The sequence below is a fragment of the Homarus americanus genome, unplaced genomic scaffold (genome assembly GCF_018991925.1).
Source record: "Homarus americanus isolate GMGI-L3 unplaced genomic scaffold, GMGI_Hamer_2.0 scaffold49213, whole genome shotgun sequence".
NCBI classification, from domain to species: domain Eukaryota; kingdom Metazoa; phylum Arthropoda; class Malacostraca; order Decapoda; family Nephropidae; genus Homarus; species Homarus americanus.
In genome coordinates this window covers 42,119-62,354 of record NW_024756908.1, presented here as the reverse complement: position 1 = coordinate 62,354, position 20,236 = coordinate 42,119, and positions in this window count along the sequence as shown.

The window sequence follows — 20,236 nt, the reverse complement described above, 5'->3', positions numbered from 1 at the left end:
ATTATTATTATTATTATTATTATTATTATTATTATTATTATTATTATTATTATCGTCATTATTATTATTATTACTATCATTAAATTATTATTATTATTATTATTATTATTATTATTATTATTATTATCGTCATTATTATTATTATTACTATCATTAAATTATTATTATTATTATTATTATTATTATTATTATTATTATTATTATTATTATTATTATTATTATTACTATCGTAGAATAATTATTATTATTATTATTATTATTATTATTATTATTATTATTATTATTATTAATTATTATTATTATTATTATTGTTATTATTTGATTATTGTTTATTGTTGTTTATTATTTATTTATTGTTGTTATTGTTGTTGTTGTTATTTGTTGTTGTTATTATTTGTTATTGTTGTTGTTGTTGTTATTTTAAGTAAACTTGAGAAAAAACGTGAAGAGGAGAGACTACACAGACTACTATATACTAAGTGCTGACTTCATGGGCGTGGGTGAAAGACGATGATAAAACAGACACTGGGAAGAAAACAACAAAGACAACCAACAACAAAGATGTTGATGAAAGAAGGAAAAAAAAGAAAAGCAAAAACGTGAAGAAATGAAAAAAAAAGATGGTGATGGGAGGCAGCCACCTGGTCAGCAACCGGCAACAGGTAGAGCAAAAAATACAGCTTTAATTATTATTACTGTATACGTTAGGTAGGTTAGGTAGGTTGTTAGTAGTGGTAAAATAAGTGGTGGTGGTAAATAATTGGTGGTTGGGTGGTTAAATTAGGTGAAAAATTAACAAGAAAACAGCTGATAACGACCTCCATCATTCCTCCACCACTATCCTTCCTCCCCTCCACCTCTACACCACTACCCTCCACCTTCCTCCACCACTGCCCTCCATCATCCCACCACCCATCACCCACTCCATCATCACTCACCACCACTCACTCCGCCTCCATCCACCTCCACCTTCCTCCACCACTACCCACACACTCCTCCACCACTACCCCGTCCTCCTACCCACCACCCTCCCTCCACCACTACCTCCACCCTCCTCCACCTACCTTCACCTCCCTCCACCACTACCTACCACCCTCCGCCACCAACCACCATCCTCCTCCACTACTCACCACCTCCTCCATCACTAACCACCTCCTCCACCTCCTCCACCACTCCCTCCCTCCTCCACCACCACCTCCCTCACCCCCTACCCACCACCCCCTCCTACCCCACCCCCCTCCACCACCACCCACCACCCTCCCTCCATCACCTCCCTCTACCCCACCACCCTCCTCCCCACCACTACCTCCACTCACCTACCAACCTCCTCCACCACTCCCACCACCCTCCACACTGCCTCCCTACCACCCACTCCCACCACCCTCACCCACCCATCACCACCACTCCTCCCCTTCCCACCACCTCCCACTACCCACCACCTCCATCACCACTACCACCTCCTCACCACCCACCACCTTCATCACACCACACCTCCCACTACCCCATCCTTCACCACTACTCCTCACACTACCCACCCCTCCCTCCACCATTCCCTCCACACTACCCACCACCCTCCCACCTCCTCACCTCCCTCCCACCCTCCACACCACTCACACACCATCCACCACTACCCACCACCCTCCACCACTCCCACACACCTCCGCCACTTCACCCACCCCCATCCTCCACCACCACCACCACCACTCCTCCACCACTCCCACCCTCCCCCTCCACCCCTCCCTCCCACCTACCCACCACCCTCCACTCCCACCACCCACCCTCCCTCCACCCACCCACCACCTCCCTCCACCCACCCCTCCTCCCACTACCCACCACCTCCCTCCACCTCCTGCACTACCCACCCTCCCTGCCCACCCACCTCCCTCCCATCACTACCTCCTCCCTACCCACCTCCTGCCTCCACCACCACCTCCTCCATCACTACACCATCACCTCCCTACCCACCTCCTGCACCTACCCTCCCACCCACCCTCCTCACCCCTCCACCCTCCCTTCCCACCACCCACCTCCTCCACCACTACCCCATCACCACTACCCCTCCATCCTCACCTCACCTCCCACCCTCCTCCACCCACCACCATCACCACCCTGCCCACTCCTCCACCACTACCCCACCACTCCTCCACCACTACCCCACCACCCTCCTCATCACCCACCCCCTCACCTCCCACCCACCACCTCCCTCCTCCACTACCTCCATCCTCCTCCCACTACCCTCCACCCTCCTCCTTCCCACCCCTCCCACCACCATCCTCCCTCCCACCTACCTCCACCCTCCCTCCCATCACGCCCACCTCCTCTACTACCCACCACCCTCCCTACCACCTCCCCTCCTACCACCTCACTCCACCTATCTCCTCCCTACCACCTCCCTCCACCCCTCCACCCACCTCCCTCCCACACCCACCCCTCCCTCCTCCGCCACCACCTACCCTCCACTCCTCCCTCCCTCCCCACTCCCTCCTCCACAACCCACCACCACTCCTCACCCTCCTCCACCACCACCCACCACACTCCTCACCACCCACCACCTTCCACTCACCTACCCTCACCTCCTCCACACCACCCTCCCACCACCTCCACTCACCACTACCCACCACCTCCCTCCGCCACCTGCCTCCCACCTCCACAACTCCCACCTCTCCACCCACCCACCCTCCTCCTCCACCACCCTCCCACCACTCCCTCCACCACCTCACTGCTACCACCCACTCCACACCTCCTCCTGCCTACCACCCTCCATCCACCACCCCACTCCCCTCCTGCCTACCACACCCACCACCCACCCTCCTGCCACCACCACCCTCCACTACCACCACCCTCCATAACTGCCCACCACCTCCTCCACCCCTCCTCCACCCCTCCACTCCTGCCCACCACTACCCTCCCACCACCTACCTCCCACCCTCCTGCACCACCCTAACACCTCCCACTCCCACCACCCTCCTGCCCCAACCACCACCCTCCTGCTACCCACCTCCCTCCACCACCCCTCCCACCCACTACCCACCACCCTCCCTCACCTGACCCACCATCCTCCTGCCACTACCCACCACCCCTCCCAGCACACCACCCTCCCACCACCTCCTGCACCTGACCCCTCCCTGCCCACCACCCTCCCACCCACCTACCCACCCTCCCTGCACACCCTGCCCTCCTCCACCACCCTCCCTCCTCCTCCTCACCTACCCACCACCCCTCCTGCTCCACCACCACTCCTGCCACTCCCACCACCCTCCCTCCACCACTACCCACCTCTCCTCCCACAACCCACCACCCCTCCTACAACCCACCCTCCACACCTACCCACCCTCCCTCCACCACCCCACCTCCTCCCACCACCTCCCTCCACCCACCACCCTCCCTCACCTCCTCCACCTCCTCCACCCACCTCCTCCACCTCCCACTACCCACCACCCTCCACCACCCTCCTCCCACCCACCCCTCCCTCCACCACCCTCCCTCCCACCCATCCTCCTCCACCCTCCCACCCACCACCCTCCCTCCTCACCTCCCTCCTCCACCCACCACCCTCCCTCCACCACCCTCCCTCCACCCACTACCCACATCCTCCCTCCACCACCCTCCCTACAACCCACCCTCCTCCACCACTACCCACCACCACTCCTCACCACTACCCACCTCCCATCAACACTGCCACCACCCTCCTCCTCCTGACCCATCACCCACTCCTCACCTACCCACCACCCTCCTGCCCACCCACCACCTCCTCCACCCACCATCCTCCCTCAACACACCACCCTCCCTCCACCACCCCTCCCTGCACCCACCACCCTCCCTCCACCCACCACCTCCTACCCACCTCCTCCATCTCCTCCTTCACCACTGCCTCTCCCTCCTCCACCACTCCTCCTATCCCTCCACCACTACCTCCTTCCCTTCCTCACCTACCCTTCCTCCTCCTCCTCCTTCCCCTCCTCCACCTCCTCCTCCTCCACCACTACCTCCTTCCCTCCTCCACCTCCCTCTCTCCTCCTCCATCCTCCCTCCACCATCACCCACCACCCTCCTTCCCTCCCACCTCCTTCCTCCTCCCACCCACCTCCCCTCCCACCTTCCCTCCTCCCACCTCCTTCCCTCCTCTCCCTTCCTTTCCTCCACCACCCCCTCATCTCTCCTTCTCTCCTCCTTCACCACTGCCCACCACCTCCCTCTGTCAGAAGGCCGTCATATAATAATCGTCTCCAGTGTTACTTATCATATGTCTTGAGTATTTTTTACACATACTGATCCGTCAGTCTTTTATCGCCAACTGGCTTTCGCCAGCACGACTTATACTTCGCTGAAACATATCGCCGAATGAGAAATATGTACTGAATATTGTGAGAAATATTTTAATATATTGCCATTGGAAGTACTTTGCATTGTTAAAAAGTGAAAATAAGAATTTGTTGTAATATATTACCTGTATATTATGACAAAACTATTGTGTGTTAAGTTAAAAATTTTTATTAACTTTCACACACACACACACACACACACACACACACACACACACACACACCCACACGCACACAAGTAAAACACAAAACATTGCGATTCCTCAACATTTTCACTTCACCTGTTGTTGTGTTGAAAAACACAAAACGACACCAGTCCGTGTAAGTGGTAGTGTCCAAGTGTACACTGTCTGACTCACTGACCAAAAACATGTGTGGTATTCTTCCTACTCTTCCTTCTTCTCATATTTCTCCTTTTTCCTCTCTTCCTTCTCCTCCTCCTCCCCCTTCTTCTTCTCCTACTTCTTCTTCTTCTTCTTCTCTTCCTCCTCCCCCTTCTTCTTCTCCTCCTCCTACTTTTTCCCCCTTTCCTTATCTTCTGCTTACTACCTGACTTCCTCTTTTCTCCTCCTTCCTTTCCTCCTTCCTCCTCCCTTCCTCCTCCGTCCCTCATTCAAGACTGGAATAAAAAATACTGTGTTAATCATTGCCATTCTATCTATCTGTCTATCTATCTGTCTATCTATCTGTCTGTCTGTCTGTCTGTCCGTCTGTCTGTCTAACCTAACCTAACCTGAACAACACATCCAGACGGTAGAGATTCTCAGTGGTAAGTACACCGTCTGTATTTTCAGTAGATGTGACCTGATATGCTTATGCCTCCCGTCTCTCTCACAGGTGAGCAGTGATCCATGACTCTATCTTACCATCACTATCCGTCATCCTGGGCCATCACAGTTTCCACTAATCCTCTCCTCACTCACTCCCTCCCACACACTCACTCACACACTCACTCACACTCCACTCACTCCTCCACTCCTCACATTCACTCACTCCCTTTCACTCACTCTCTCTTCGTTCACTCACTCACTCACTCCACTCACTCATTCATTATTCAAATATCATAGTAATAAATTCTTCTCTCATCATCCTTCTCCATCATCATACTCACATCATCATACTCCATCTCCTTTCATGTCATCATGCTAAGCCATCATCGTACTCATCTCATCATACATCATCATACTCATCTCGTACTCCATTTAAGTGTCATCATACTCATCTCGTCTCTCAAAGTCTTCTCCATTCAGCTACACCCTCTCCTGTAATAGACATCCCTGCCCAGCCTCCTCCTGTGAGCCAAACATCAAGCCCAGCCTCCCTCCTGTGAGCTGTCAGCCCAGCCTCCTCACCTGTGAGCAAACATCCAGCCTTTCTCCCTCCTGTGAAACCAGGCTGTCCAGCAGCCTCCCACTGTGAGCCAGCCTTGTCCATCCTTCTCCCACCTGTGAGCAAACGTCCCCAGCCTCCTCCTGTGAGCCAAACATCAGCCCCTGCTCTCCCACCTGAGCAACGTCCTTCCAGCCTCCCCACCTGTGGGCAAACATCCAGCCAGGCCTCCCACCTGTGAGAACATCAGCCCAGCCTCCCCCTGTGAAACAAACATCAGCCCAGCCTCCCACCTGTGAATGAACATCAGCCCAGCCTCCCACCTGTGAATAAACGTCAGCCCAGCCTCCCACCTGTGAATGAACGTCAGCAAAACTCCCTCATGAGCAGGCTCCTTAGCCTCCTGGAATGCAAACATCAGCCCAGCCTCCCCACCTGTGAAGCAAACATCAGCCCAGCCTCCCTGTGAGAAACGTCCCTGGCTCCCACCTGTGAATAAACATCCAGCCCAGCCTCCCACCTGTGAGCCAACATCCCTAGCCTCCTCCTGTGAATGAACATCAGCCCCCTGCCAGAAACGTCCTAGCCTCCCTCCTGTGAATAAACGTCGCCCACCCTCCTGTGAATGAGACATCAGCCCAGCCTCCCTCCTGTGAATGAACATCTGACCTCCCACACCTGTGAATGAACGTCAGCCCAGCCTCCCTCCTGTGAGCCAAACATCCCTTCCCTCCTGTGAGAACATCAGCCCAGCCTCCCCTCCCTGTGAGAAAACATCCAGCCTCCCCTCCTGTGAACAAACATCAGCCAGCCTCCCACCTGTGAAACCAAATCAGCCCAGCCTCCCACCTGTGAAACATCCCTGGCAATCCCACCTGGCAAACGTCAGCCCCTACCTGTGAAATAAACGTCCCCCGCCTCACCTGTGAGAAGACGTCAGCCCAGCCTCCCACCTGTGAATGAACGTCAGCCCAGCCTCCTGTGAATGAACATCAGCCCAGCCTCCTCCTGTGAATGAACATCAGCCCAGCCTCCACCTGTGAGCCAACGTCAGCAAACCCCACCTGTGAGCCGATAATCAGCCCAGCCTCCCACCTGTGAGAAAAACATCCCCAGCCTCCCACCTGTGAACCAAACGTCCTGAGCCTCCCTCTGTGAACATCAGCACCTTCTCCCACCTGTGAGTGAAACATCAGCCCAGCCTCCCACCTGTGAGAACATCAGCCCAGCCTCCTCCTGTGAGCAGACATCAGCCCAGCCTCCCACCTGTGAATGAAGTCAGCCGGCAGGCCTCTCCTCCTGTGAATGAACTTGTCAGCCCTCCCTCCTGTGAATGAACATCAGCCCAGCCTCCTCCTGTGAATGAACATCAGCCCAGCCTCCCTCCTGTGAATGAACATCAGCCCAGCCTCCCACCTGTGAATGACCAGCCAGCCCAACCTCCCACCTGTGAATGAAACATCCTTGCTCCCTCCTGTGAACAAACATCAGCCCACCCTCCCCACCTGTGAAGCAAACATCCTTGCCTCCCACCTGTGGCAAACATCCTTAGCCTCCCACCTGTGAAGCTGAAACATCCTTAGCCTCCCACCTGTGAAATAAACATCCTTAGCCTCCCACCTGTGAGCAAACATCCTGGCCTCCCACCTGTAGCAATCAGCCCAGCCCTCCCACCTGTGAGCAGGCATCCTGCCTCCCCTGTGCCAGACATCAGCCCAGCCTCCCACCTGTGAATAACGTAGCCCCAGCCTCCCACCTGTGTGAAAGTCAGGCCTCCCACCTGTGAATGAGCATCCTTGTCTCACCTGTGAAACGTCCTCCTCCCTCCTGAAACAAACATCCTTCCTCCCCTCCTGTGCAAACATCCAGCACCTCCCCACCTGTGAATAACATCCAGCCTCCCACCTGTGGCCCCTGAACCAAACATCCTTTCTCCCCTGTAAACAAACATCCTTAGCCTCCCACCTGTGAGCAAACATCCTTAGCCTCCCACCTGTGTGAAACATCCTTAGCCTCCCACCTGTGAAATACAACTGTCCGTGTGTGTATGTTAGTATACTCCCTCCCCACCCTCCTCTACTTCTCCCCCTCCTTCCTCCCTCCCCTCCCTCCTGCCTCCCTCTAGCCTGCTATCTTCTCCCTTCTTCCTCCTCTCACGTGCTCACGCAGTTGTGAATAAGTCCCCTTTATGTATAACTAAACAAAATATATTTGAAATACTGTGTAACATTCAGTATATATCATACAGTAGTATACTGACCCTTTGTAGCTTCTCTCTGTGTCCTTTTGGCTACCGCTCACAGTAGTATTAAGTACTGTCCTTCTTAAGTAACATCATATTATCTCTCTCTCTCTCTCTCTCTCTCTCTCTCTCTCTCTCTCTCTCTCTCTCTCTCTCTCTCTCTCTCTCTCTCTCTCTCTCTCTCTCTCTCCCTCTCTCTCTCCTCACCTCCCACTCTCTCTCTCCCCCACCTCACACTCCTCTCTCCCTCACCTCCCTCTCCTCTCCCCTCACCCCTCACCTCTCCTCTCCCCCTCCCCTCTCACCTCCTCTCTCCTCACCCTCTCACCTCTCTCACCTCTCCTCTCTCCTCACCCTCCACTCTCCTCTCTCCCCCTCACCTCTCCTCCTCCCCTCCCACCTCCCTCTCCTCTCCTCACCCCTCACACTCTCCTCTCTCCCTCACCTCCTCTCCTCTCCCCTCCTCTCCTCCTTCCCCTCCTCTCCTTCTCTCCTCACCCTCTTCCTCTCCTCTCCCCCACCCTCCTCTCTCTCTCCCCTCACCCCTCCCTCTCCTCTCTCTCCCACCCCTCCACTCTCCTCTCCCCTCCCACCTCCCTCCTCTCTCCCCTCCCCCTCCCCTCTCCCTCTCCCCTCACCTCCCTCTCCCTCTCTCCCCCTCCCCTCCCCTCTCCTCTCCCTCACCTCACACTCTCCTCTCTCCCCTCACCCTCACCCTCCCCTCCTCTCCCCACCCCTCTCCTCTCCCTCCCCTCCCACACTCCTCTCTCCCCTCCACCTCCTCTCCTCTCCCTCACCCCTCCCCTCTCCTCTCCCTTCCTCTCCCTCACCCTCCCTCCTCCTTCCTCCTCACCTCCACTCTCCTCACCCTCCTCTCTCCTCACCCTCCTCCACACTCTTCTCTCCTCCCACCTCCACACCTCTCCTCTCTCCTCACCCCTCCCCTCTCCTCTCCTTCACTCTCCTCTCTCCCTCACCTCACACACTCTCTCTCCTCCTCTCCTCTCTCCTCCACACTCTCCTCTCACCCTACTCTCCTCTCTCCCACCTTCCTCTCTCTCCCTCACCCCTCCCTCTCCTCTCCCCTCCTCCCTCTCCCTCCTCTCCCTCTCTCCCCTCCCCCTCTCCTCTCTCCCCTCCCCCCTCCCCTCTCCTCTCCCCTCCCACCTCCTCTCCTCTCCCCTCAACCTCACCTCTCCTCTCTCCCCTCACCCCTCCCCTCTCCTCCTCTCCTTCCCCTCTCCCTCTCTCCCTCACCCCTCCCTCTCCCTCTCTCCCTCACCTCTCCTCCCCTCTCCCCTCCCCCTCTCCTCTCTCCCTCCCTTCCTCTCTCTCTCCCTCCCCCCACCTCTCCTCTCTCCCTCACCTCTCTCTCTCTCCCTCACCTCCTCCACCACCCCCCTCTCCTCTCCCTCCTCACTCTCCTCTCTCCCTCACCCTCCACCTCTCCTCTCTCCCTCACCTCTCCTCTCTCCCTCCACACTCTCCTCTCTCCCCCTCACCCTCACACTCTCCTCTCTCCCTCACCCTCCCTCTCCTCTCTCCTCACCCTCACCCCTCCCACACTCTCCCTCTCTCCTCACCCCTCCACCTCACCTCCTCCTCTCTCCCCTCCCACCTCACACTCTCCTCTCCCTCCCTCACCCTCCCTCTCTCCCTCTCTCCCTCCCCACCCCTCCCACTCTCCTCTCTCCCTCCCCTCCCCTCTCTCTCTCCCCTCACCCTCCCTCATCTCTCCCTCCCACCCCTCCTCTCCTCTCCCCTCCCCTCCCACCTCTCCTCTCTCCCTCCCCACCCCTCACTCTCCCTCCTCTCCCTCACCCCTCCCTCTCCTCTCTCCCTCACCCCTCCCCACACTCCCTCTCTCCCTCCCACTCTCCTCTCTCCCCCCCACCCTCCACCTCTCCTCTCACCCTCACCCTCACACTCTCCTCTCACCCCACACCCCTCACCTCTCCTCTCACCCCTCACCTCACACTCTCCCCTCTCTCTCTCACCCTCACCCTCCACACTCTCCTCTCTCCCACCCCTCACCCTCTCCTCTCACCCCTCACCCTCCTCTCCACCCTCACCCCTCCCACCTCCTCCTCTCTCCCACACCCCTCACCCTCTCCTCTCTCCCCTCACCCCTCACCTCTCCTCTCCCTCCCCACCCCTCACCCCTCACCCCTCACCTCTCCCTCACCTCACCCCTCCCTCCCCTCTCTCTCTCCCCACTCTCCTCCTCTCCCCTCACCCTCACCCTACATTCTCCTCTCTCCCACCTCCCCACTCTCCCTCACCCCTCACCCTCACCTCCTCTCTCCCCTCACCCTCACCCCTCCCCACACTCTCCTCTCTCCCTCACCCCTCCCCTCTCCTCTCTCCCCTCCCCTCCCACCCCTCCCCACTCTCCTCTCTCCCCTCACCCCTCCCCCTCTCCCTCCCTCACCCCTCCCACCCCTCACATTCTCCTCTTCCCCCACCCCTCCCCCTCTCCCTCACCCCTCACCCTCCACCTCCTCCCTCCTCTCTCTCCCCTCTCCCTCTCTCCTCCCTCCCCCCTCACACTCTCCTCTCACCTCACCCTCACATTCTCCTCTTTCCCCCACCCTCACACTCTCCCTCACCCCACCCTCCCCCTCTCCTCTCTCTCCTCTCCTCTCTCCCTCACCCCCTCTCCCTACATTCTCCTCTCTCCCCCACCCTCCCACACTCTTCCTCACCCCTCTCCCTCACACTCTCCCTCTCCCTCACCCTCACCCTCCACCTCCTCCCTCTCTCTCCCTCACCCTCCCTCTCCTCTCTCCCTCACCTCCCCACCCCTCCACTCTCCTCTCACCCCTCACCCCTCCCACTCTCCTCTCTCCCCACCCTCCCACTCTCCTCTCTCCCTCCACCTCTCCTCTCTCCCTCCCACCTCCCTCTCTCCCCTCACCCCCACTTCCTCTCCCTCTCTCCCTCACCTCCCACCTCTCCTCTCTCCTCCCCCTCCCCTCTCCTCTCTCCCCTCACACTCTCCTCTCTCCCTCACCCCCACCTCTCCTCTCTCCCTCCTCTCCTCTCTCCCTCACCTCACACTCTCCTCTCCCCTCCCTCACCCCTCCTCTCCTCTCTCCCTCACCCCTCCTCCTCCTCTCTCTCCCTCCACCCCTCTTTCTCTCCCTCACCCCTCACCTCCTCTCTCCCCTCACCCCTCCACACTCTCCTCCTCTCCCTCCACCCTCCCACACTCTTCTCTCTCCCCTCCCCCTCCCTCCTCCCTCCTCTCCCTCACCCCTCTCTCCTCTCTCCCTCTCCCTCCCCCTCTCCCTCTCTCCCTCCACTCTCCTCTCTCCCCTCCCCACCCCTCCCTCTCCTCTCCCACTCACACTCTCCTCTCTCCCTCACCCCTCCTCTCCTCTCTCCCCACCCTCACACTCTCCTCTCCCCCTCCACCCTCCCTCTCCTCTCCACCCACCTCCCCTCACCCCTCTCCTCTCCCACCCCTCCCACCCTCCTCTCCTCTCTCCCTCACCTCACCCCTCCACTTTCCCTCTCTCCCTCACCCCTCCACCCTCCCTCTCCCCTCACCCCTCTCCTCTCACCCTCACCCCTCACACTCTCCTCTCCCCCCTCCTCTCCTCTCTCCCCTCCCCACCCCCCTCCACCCTCTCCTCCTCTCTCCCTCACCCTCACCCCTCACCCTCCCTCTCCCTCACCCCTCACCCCTCCCACCTCTCCTCTCTCTCCCTCCCCCACTCTCTCTCTCTCCCCCCTCACCCTCCTTTCTCCTCTCCCCCACCCTCACCTCTCCCTCCCCTCCCACCCCTCACCTCTCCTCTCTCCCTCACCCCTCCACCCTCCCCACCTCCTCCTCTCTCCCTCCACCCCTCCTCTCCCTCTCTCTCCCCCCTCCCCTCCCCTCTCCCCTCTCCCCTCACCCCTCCCCTCTCCTCCCCTCCACCCTCTTCTCTCTCCCCCACCCTCCCCTCTCCCCTCACTTCTCCTTCCACACTCCTCCTCTCTCCCTCCCCCTCACCTCTCCTCTCTCCCCTCCTCTCTCTCTCCTCACCCCCACTCTCCTCTCCCTCCACTCTCTCTCCTCACCCCTCCCTCTCCTCTCTCCTCACCCTCACCCTCACCTCTCCTCTCTCTCCTCCCACCCCTCCCTCTCCTCTCTCCCTCCACCCTCCCCACCTCTCCTCTCTCCCTCACCCTCCACACTCTCCCCTCTCTCCTTCACCCTCCCACACTCTCCTCTCCCCTCACCCTCACACTCTCCTCTCTCCTTCACCCCTCCACACTCTCCTCTCTTCCTCACCCTCCCCCTCCTACTCTCTCCCTCACCCCTCCACTCTCCTCTCTCCCTCACCCTCCCCTCCACTCTCCTCTCTCCCTCACCCTCCCCTCTCTCCCTCACCCTCCTCTCTCTCCTTCCTCCTCCTCTCTCCCCTCCACCCCTCCCCACTCTCCTCTCTCCCTCCCACACTCTCCCTCTCCTCCCTCCCCTCTCCTCTCCCTCCCCACTCTCCTCCTCTCCCTCCACTCTCCCTCTCTCCTCACCCCTCCCTCTCCCTCTCTCCCTCCCCTCTCCTCTCCTCCCCCCACACTCTCCTCTCTCTCCACACTCTCCTCTCTCCCTCACCCTCCTCTCCTCTCTCCCTCACCCTCCACCTCTCCTCTCCCTCCCCCTCACCCCTCCTCCTCTCTCCCCCCACCCCTCCCCTCTCTCCTCTCCCTCACCCTCACACTCTCTCTCCCTCACCCTCCACCTCTCCTCCCCTCCCTCCCCTCCCCCTCCCCTCTCCTCTCTCCCCTCACCCTCACACTCTCCTCTCTCCCTCCCCCTCCACCTCTCCTCTCTCCCCTCACCCCTCCACCTCTTATCTCCTCCCCTCCACCCTCCCCTCTCCTCTCTCCCTCACCCTCCACTCTCCCTCTCTCCCTCCACCCCCTCACCTCTCCCTCTCTCCCTCCCCCTCCCTCTCTCTCTCCCCTCCCCACCCTCCCTCTCCCTCTCTCCCTCCTCCCCTCCACACTCCCCTCCCTCTCTCCCTCCCCTCTCTCTCCCTCCACCCTCACCTCCTCCTCCCTCCCTCCCCTCTCCCTCTCTCCCCACTCCCTCTTTCTCCCACCCTCACCCCTCCCTCCTCCTCTCCTCCACCTCACCCTCCTCACCCTCCCACCTCCACATCTCCTCTCCCTCACCCTCACCCTCCACACTCTCCTCTCCCACACCCTCACACCCTCCTCTCCCTCCCCTCTCCTCTCCTCCCCCTCCTCTCCTCTCACCACCTCCCTCTCCTCTCTCCCTCACCTCCTCTCCTCTCTCCCTCACCCCTCCTCCTCTCCTCTCCCTCTCCTCCCCACCCCTCCACTCTCTCTCTCCTCCACACTCTCCTCTCTCCCTCCTCACCCTCACCCCTAACATTCTCCTCTCCCCCACCCCTCCCCTCTCCCTCCTCCCACTCTCCCTCTCTCCCTCACCCCCCTCACCTCCTCCTCCCCCTCCCCTCCTCTCCCTCCTCTCCCTCCCCCCTCCCCACCCCACTCTCCTCTCTCCCTCACCCCACCTCCACATCTCTCTCCCTCACCCCTCCCCTCCCTCCCCCCTCCCACCCCTCCCCCTCTCCTCTCCCACCCTCCACCCTCACATTCTCCTCTTTCCCCACCCTCCCCACCCTCTCCCTCACCCTCCACCCCTCCCACTCTCCTCTCTCCCCCTCCCTCCCCTCACCCTCCCACCTCCTCCTCTCTCCCTCACCCTCCACTCTCCTCTCCTCACCCTCCCTCCACTCTCCTCTCTCCCTCACCCCTCACCCCTCCCACACTCTCCCTCCTCCTCTCTCCACACTCTCCTCCTCTCCCCTCCCCCTCCACCCCTAACATCTCTCTCTTCCCCCACCCTCCTCTTCCTCCTCTCCCTCACACTCTCCACTCTCCCTCCCCCTCACCCCTCCCCACCTCTCCTCTCTCCCTCCCTCACTCTCCTCTCTCCCTCACCCCTCACCCCTCCTCTCCTCTCACCTCACCCCTCCCTTCTCCTCTCTCCCCCACCCCTCCTCTCTCTCCTCCTCTCCTCTCCCCTCACCCCTCCCTCTCCTCTCCTCACCCCTCCACCCCCCCTCCACACTCTCCTCTCTCCCTCCACGCTCCCTCTCACCCCTCACTCTCCCTCTCACCCCCTCCACTCTCACCCTCCCACCCCTCCCTCTCCCTCTCACCCCTCACCCCTCCACACCCTCCCTCTCCTCTCCACAACCACACTGATTGAACATGGACTGGTGATCTAGGTGAACCTGGACTGAGTGATCTGAGTGAACGTGGACTGGTGATCTGAGTGAACGTGGACTAGTGACCTGAGTAAACTTGGACTGGTGATCTGAGTGAACGTGGACTGGTTATCTCAGTGAACATGGACTAGTGACCTGAGTAAACGTGGACTAGTGATCTGAGTAAACGTGGACTGGTTATCTCAGTGAACGTGAATTGGTGATCTGAGTGAACGTTTACTAGTGATCTGAGTAAACGTGGACTGGTGATCTGAGTGAATGTGGACTAGTGACCTGAGTGTGGACTGGTGATCTGAGTGAACGTGGACTGGTTATCTCAGTGAACGTGAATTGGTGATCTGAGTGAACGTTTACTAGTGATCTGAGTAAACGTGGACTGGTGATCTGAGGTGAATGTGGACTAGTGACCTGGTAAACGTGGACTTGTGATCTGGTGAACGTGGACTGGTGATCTGAATGAACGTGGACTGGTGATCTGGTGAACGTGGACTGAGTGATCTGGACTGGGTGATCTGAGTGAGCATGGACTGGTGATCTGGTGAACGTGGGAGAGTATTGTACGAAGAGTTATATGTTATGTGCAAGAGGAGGTGGTCAGTGGGAGGTGAAGGAGGAGGTGGTCAGAGTGAAGGAGGGAGGAGTGGTGGTAGGAGGTGAAGGAGGGAGGAGTGGTGAGTGAGGGAGGAAGGAGGAGGTGGTGGTAGGTGAGAGAAAGGAGGTGGTGGTAGGAGGTGAAGGAGAGAGGGAGGAGTGGTGTGGGAGGTGAAGGAGGAGGTGATGTAGGAGGTGAAGGAGAGGGAGGTGGTGGTAGAGGTGAAGGAGGGAGGAGTGGTGTGGGAGGTGAAGGAGGGAGGGAGTGTGGGGAGGTGAAGGAGGGAGGTGGTGGTAGGAGAGGGTGAAGGAGGAGGAGTGGTGGTAGAGGTGAAGGAGGGAGGAGTGGTGGGAAGGTGAGAGGAGTGGTAGGAGGCAGAGGAGGGAGGGTGGTGGTAGGAGGTGAGAAGGAGGAGGAGTGGTGAGGAGGTAGAGGTGAAGGAGGAGGAGTGGTGGGAGGTGAGAGGCAGGAGGTGGTGGTAGAGGTGAGGAGGGAGGTGGTGGTAGGAGGTGAGGAGGAGGTGGTGTGGGGTGGAAGGAGGGTGTGGTGAGGAGGGTGAAGGAGAGAGGGTGATGGTAGGAGGGTGAAGGAGGGAGGTGGTGGTGGGAGGTGAAGGAGGGGGAGGAGTGGGGTGTGGGAGGTGGAGGGAGGGAGTGGTAGGGAGGTGAAGGAGGAGGGTGGTGGTAGGAGGTGAAGGAGGGAGGGTGGTGGTGAGAGGTGAAGGAGGGAGGGTGGTGGTGGGAGATGAAGGAGGGAGGTGGTGGTAAGGAAGGTGAAGGAGAGGGTGGGAGGTGGAGGGAGAAGTGTAGGAGGTGAAGGAAGGAGGTGGTGGGAGGTGGAAGGGGGAGGGAGGTGAAGGTGAAGGAGGAGGTGGTGTGGGAGGTGAAGGAGGGAGGAGTGGTGGTGAAGGTGAAGGAGGGAGGAGGGTGGTAGGAGGTGAAGGAGGGAGGAGTGGTGGTAGGAGGTGAAGGAGGGAGGAGGAGGAGGTGAAGGAGGGAGGATGGGTGGTAGGAGGTGAAGGAGGGAGGAGTGGTGGTAGGAGGTGAAGGAGGGAGGAGGGTGGTAGGGAGGTGAAGGAGGAAGAGTGGTGGTAGGAGGTGAAGGAGGGAGGAGTGGTGGTAGGAGGTGAAGGAGGGAGGAGGGTGGTAGGAGGTGAAGGAGGGAGGAGGGAGTAGTAGGAGGTGAAGGAGGGAGGAGGAGTGGTAGACAGGAAGGAGGAGGAGGGTGGTAGAAGGTGAAGGAGAGAGGAGGTGGTAGGAGGTGAAGGAGGGAGAGGGTGGTAGGAGGTGAAGGAGGGAGGAGGGAGGGAGGTGAAGAGGGAGGAAGGAAGAAGAAAGGAGGGAGGAGTGGTAGGAGGTGAAGGAGGAGGTGGTGGTGGAGGTGAAGGAGGGAGGAGTGGTGGTAGGGAGGAAGGAGGAGTGGTGGTAGAAGGTGAAGGAGGAGGAGTGGTGGTAGGAGGTGAAGGAGGGAGGAGGGTGGTAAGGAGGTGGTGAGGGGAGGAGGGTGGTAGGAGGTGAAGGAGGAGGAGGTGTAGAAGGTGAAGGAGGGAGGAGGGTGGTAGGAGGTGAAGGAGGGAGGAGGGTGGTGAAGAGAAGGAGAGGAGTGGTGGTAGAAGGAATAGAGAGGAGGAGAAGGTGAAGGAGGAGGAGGTGGTGGTAGGAGGTGAAGGAGAGGAGTGGTGGTAGTAGGGTGAAGGAGGGAGGAGGTAGAAGGTGAGGGAAGAGGGTGAGAAGGTGAAGAGGAGGAGGAGGAGTAGTAGGGTGAAGGAGGAGGTGGTAGGAGGTAGGAGGAGGAGTGGTGGTAGGAGGTGAAGGAGGAGGAGTGGTGGTAGGAGGTGAAGGAGGAGGAGTGGTGGTAGTAGGGTGAAGGAGGGAGGAGTGGTAGGAGGTGAAGGAGGGAGGAGTGGTGGTAGGAGGTGAAGGAGGGAGGAGTGGTGGTAGAAGGTGAAGGAGAGGAGGGTGGTAGAAGGTGAAGGAGGAGGAGGAGAAGGTGAAGGAGGGAGCAGTGGTGGTGAAGGAGAGAGGATGGTGGTAGAAGGTGAAGGAGGGAGAGTGGTGGTAGGAGTGAAGGAGGAGGAGTAGGAGGTGAGAGGAGGAGAGGAAGGAAGGTGAAGGAGGGAGGAGTGGTGGTAGAAGGTGAAGGAGAGGAGTGGTGGTAGAAGGTGAAGGAGGGAGGAGGGTGGTGGTGGAGGTGAAGGAGGGAGGAGTGGTGGTAGGAGGTGAAGGAGGGAGGAGTGGTGGCAGGAGGTGAAGGAGGGAGAGTGGTGGTAGAAGGTGAAGGAGGAGGAGTGGTGGTGGTAGGAGGTGAAGGAGGGAGGAGTGGTGGTAGAAGGTGAAGGAGGGAGATGGTGGTGAGGTGAAGGAGGGAGGAGTGGTGGTAGGAGGTGAAGGAGGGAGGAGTGGTGGTAGGAGGTGAAGGAGGGAGGGAGTGCAGGAAGGAGAAGGAGAGGAGGGTGGTAGAAGGTGAAGGAGGGAGGTGGTGGTAGAGGTGAAGGAGAGGAGAAGTGGTAGAAGGGAAATAATGGAAGTGGTGGTAGGAGGTGAAGGAGGAGTGGTGGCAGGGAGGTGAAGGAGATGAGTGGTAGGAGGAAGGAGGGAGTATGGTAAGGAGGGAGAGGAGGGAGGAGTGGTGGTAGGATGGAAGGAGGGAGGAGGTGGTGGCGGTAGGTGAGGTGAGGGAGATGGTGGTAGAAGGTGAAGGAGGAATGGTGGTAGGTGAGGAAGGAGGATGGAAGGAAGGTGAAGGAGGGAGGAGGGTGGTGAAGGTGAAGGAGGAGGGAGGAGTGGTGGTAGAAGGTGAAGGAGGGAGGAGTGGTGGTAGGAGGTGAAGGAGGGAGTAGTGGAGGTAGGAGGTGAAGGAGGGAGGAGTGGTGGTAGGGAGGTGAAGGAGGAGGAGTGGTAGGAGGAAGGAGGGAGAGGTGAGGAGGTGGGAGAGGGAGGGTGGTAGGAGGTGAAGGAGGAGGTGGTGGTAGGAGGTGAAGGAGGGAGGAGTGGTGGTAGAAGGTGAAGGAGGGAGGAGTGGTGGTGGAGGAGGTGAAGGAGGAGGAGGGTGGTAGGAGGTGGAGTGAGGGAGGAGTGGTGGTAGAAGGTGAAGGAGGGAGGAGTGGTGGTAGGTGAAGGAGGGAGGAGTGGTGGCAGGAGGTGAAGGGAGTGGTGGTAGGAGGTGAAGGAGGGAGAGAGTGGTGGTAGGGAGGTGAGGGAGGAGGGTGGCAGAAGGTGAAGGAGGAGGAGGTGGTAGGAGGTGAAGGAGGAGGAGGGTGGTAGAAGGTGAAGGAGGGAGGAGTGGTGGTAGGAGGTGAAGGAGAGAGGAGGGTGGTAGGAGGTGAAGGAGGAGGAGTGGTGGTAGGGAGGGGTGAAGGAGGGAGGAGTGGTGGTAGGGAGGTGAAGGAGGGAGGAGTGGTGGTAGGAGGTGAAGGAGGGAGGAGTGGTGGTAGGGAGGTGAAGGAGGGAGGAGGGTAGGAGGTGAAGGAGGAGAGTGGTGGTAGGGAGGTGGGGAGGGAGGAGGGTGGTAGGGAGGTGAAGGAGGGAGGAGTGGTGGTAGGAGGTGAAGAAGAGGAGGAGTGGTGGTAGGAGGTGAAGGAGGAGGAGTGGTGGTAGGAGTGAAGGAGGGAGGAGAGTGAGGAGGAGGTGAAGGAGGAGGAGTGGTGGTAGAAGGTGAAGGAGGGAGGATGGTGGTAGGAGGTGAAGGAGGAGGAGGGTGGTAGGAGGAAGGAGGAGGAGTGGTGGTAGGGAGGAAGGAGGAGGAGTGGTGGTAGGAGGTGAAGGAGGGAGGAGTGGTGGTAGGAGGTGAAGGAGGGAGGAGTGGTGGTAGGAGGTGAAGGAGGGAGGGTGGTGGGAGGTGAGGAGGAGGGTAGGAGGGAAGGAGGGGAGGAGTGGTGGTAGGAGGTGAAGGAGGGAGGAGTGGTGTAGGAGGTGAAGGAGGAGAGTGGTGGTAGGGAGGTGAAGGAGGGAGGAGTGGTGGTAGGGAGGTGAAGGAGGAGGAGGGTGGTAGGAGGTGAGAGGAGAGTGGTAGGAGGTGAAGGAGGGAGGAGTGGTGGTGGTGAAGGTGAAGGAGGGAGGAGAGGTGAGTGAAGGAGGGAGGAGTGGTGGTAGGAGGTGAAGGAGGGAGGAGTGGTGGTAGGAGGTGAAGGAGGGAGGAGGGTGGTAGGAGGTGAAGGAGGAGGAGGGAGAAAGGAGGAGATGGTGGTAGGAGGTGAAGGAGGGAGGAGTGGTGGTAGGAGGTGAATGAGGGAGGAGGTGGTAGGAGGTGAAGGAGGAGGAGGGTGGTAGGGAGGTGAAGGAAGGAGGAGTGGTGGTAGGAGGTGAAGGAGGGAGGAGTGATGGTAGGGAGGAGGTGAAGGAGGGAGGAGTGGTGGTAGGAGGAAGGAGGGAGGTGGTGGAGTAGGAGGAAGGAGGGAGAGTGGTAGGAGGTGAAGGAGGAGGAGTGATGGTAGGGGAGGTGAAGGAGGGAGGAGTGGTGGTGGAGGTGAAGGAGGAGGAGTGGTGGTAGGAGGTGAAGGAGGAGGAGTGGTGGTAGAAGGTGAGGGCGGAGGAGTGGTGGTAGAAGGAAAAGGAGGAGTGGTGGTAGGGAGGTGAAGGAGGGAGGGAGGGAAAGGTGGGTGACAGAGGTGTGAGGGAGGGAAGTAGGGATGGTAGGGAGAGAAGATGCAAATAAGGGAGAGAATGATTGAGTGAGTTAAGGGAACTACAGATAGAGGGGTCGGAAGAAGGTTAGGTTAGGTTAGGTTAGGTTAGGTTAGGTTAGGTTAGGTTAGGTTAGGTCAGGTTAGGACGGGTTAGGTTAGGTTAGGTTAGGTTAGGTCAGGTTAGGTTAGGTTAGTCCTCAGATGATTCAAGGTTTTAATTAAAGGTTGGGAAATAATAAAATATCCGACACCACCGTTGAGTGAGAAGCGGCCCCAGAGAACTGCCAGTGGTCATGCCCTAAACCATCATACAGGAGACGACTAAAAAGATTAATTTGTTTATTAAAGGTGTGTGTGTGTGTGTGTGTGTGTGTGTGTGTGTGTGTGTGTGTGTGTGTGTGTGTGTGTGTTTGTGTGTGTCTGTGTGTGTGTGTTTGTGTGTGTGTGTTTGTGTGTGTGTGTGTGTTTGTGTGTGTGTTTGTGTGTGTGTGTGTGTGTGTGTGTGTGTGTGTGTGTTTTGTGTGTGTGTGTGTGTGTGTGTGTGTGTTGTGTGTGTGTGTGTTTGTGTGTGTGTGTGTGTGTGTGTGTGTTTGTGTGTGTGTGTGTGTGTTTGTGTGTGTGTGTGTGTGTGTGTGTGTGTGTGTTTGTGTGTGTGTGTGTGTGTGTGTGTGTGTGTGTGTGTTTGTGTGTGTGTGTGTGTTTGTGTGTGTGTGTGTGTGTGTGTCGCGTGTGTGTGTGTGTGTGTGTTTGTGTGTGTGTGTGTGTGTGTGTGAGGTCCTCCTTAATTACCCCCAGGTAAGGCAGCCTTTGATTCCATCTCACAATTTATGTAATTGAACCAATCTTCTTTTGTAGAGAGAGAGTCCGTGAGAG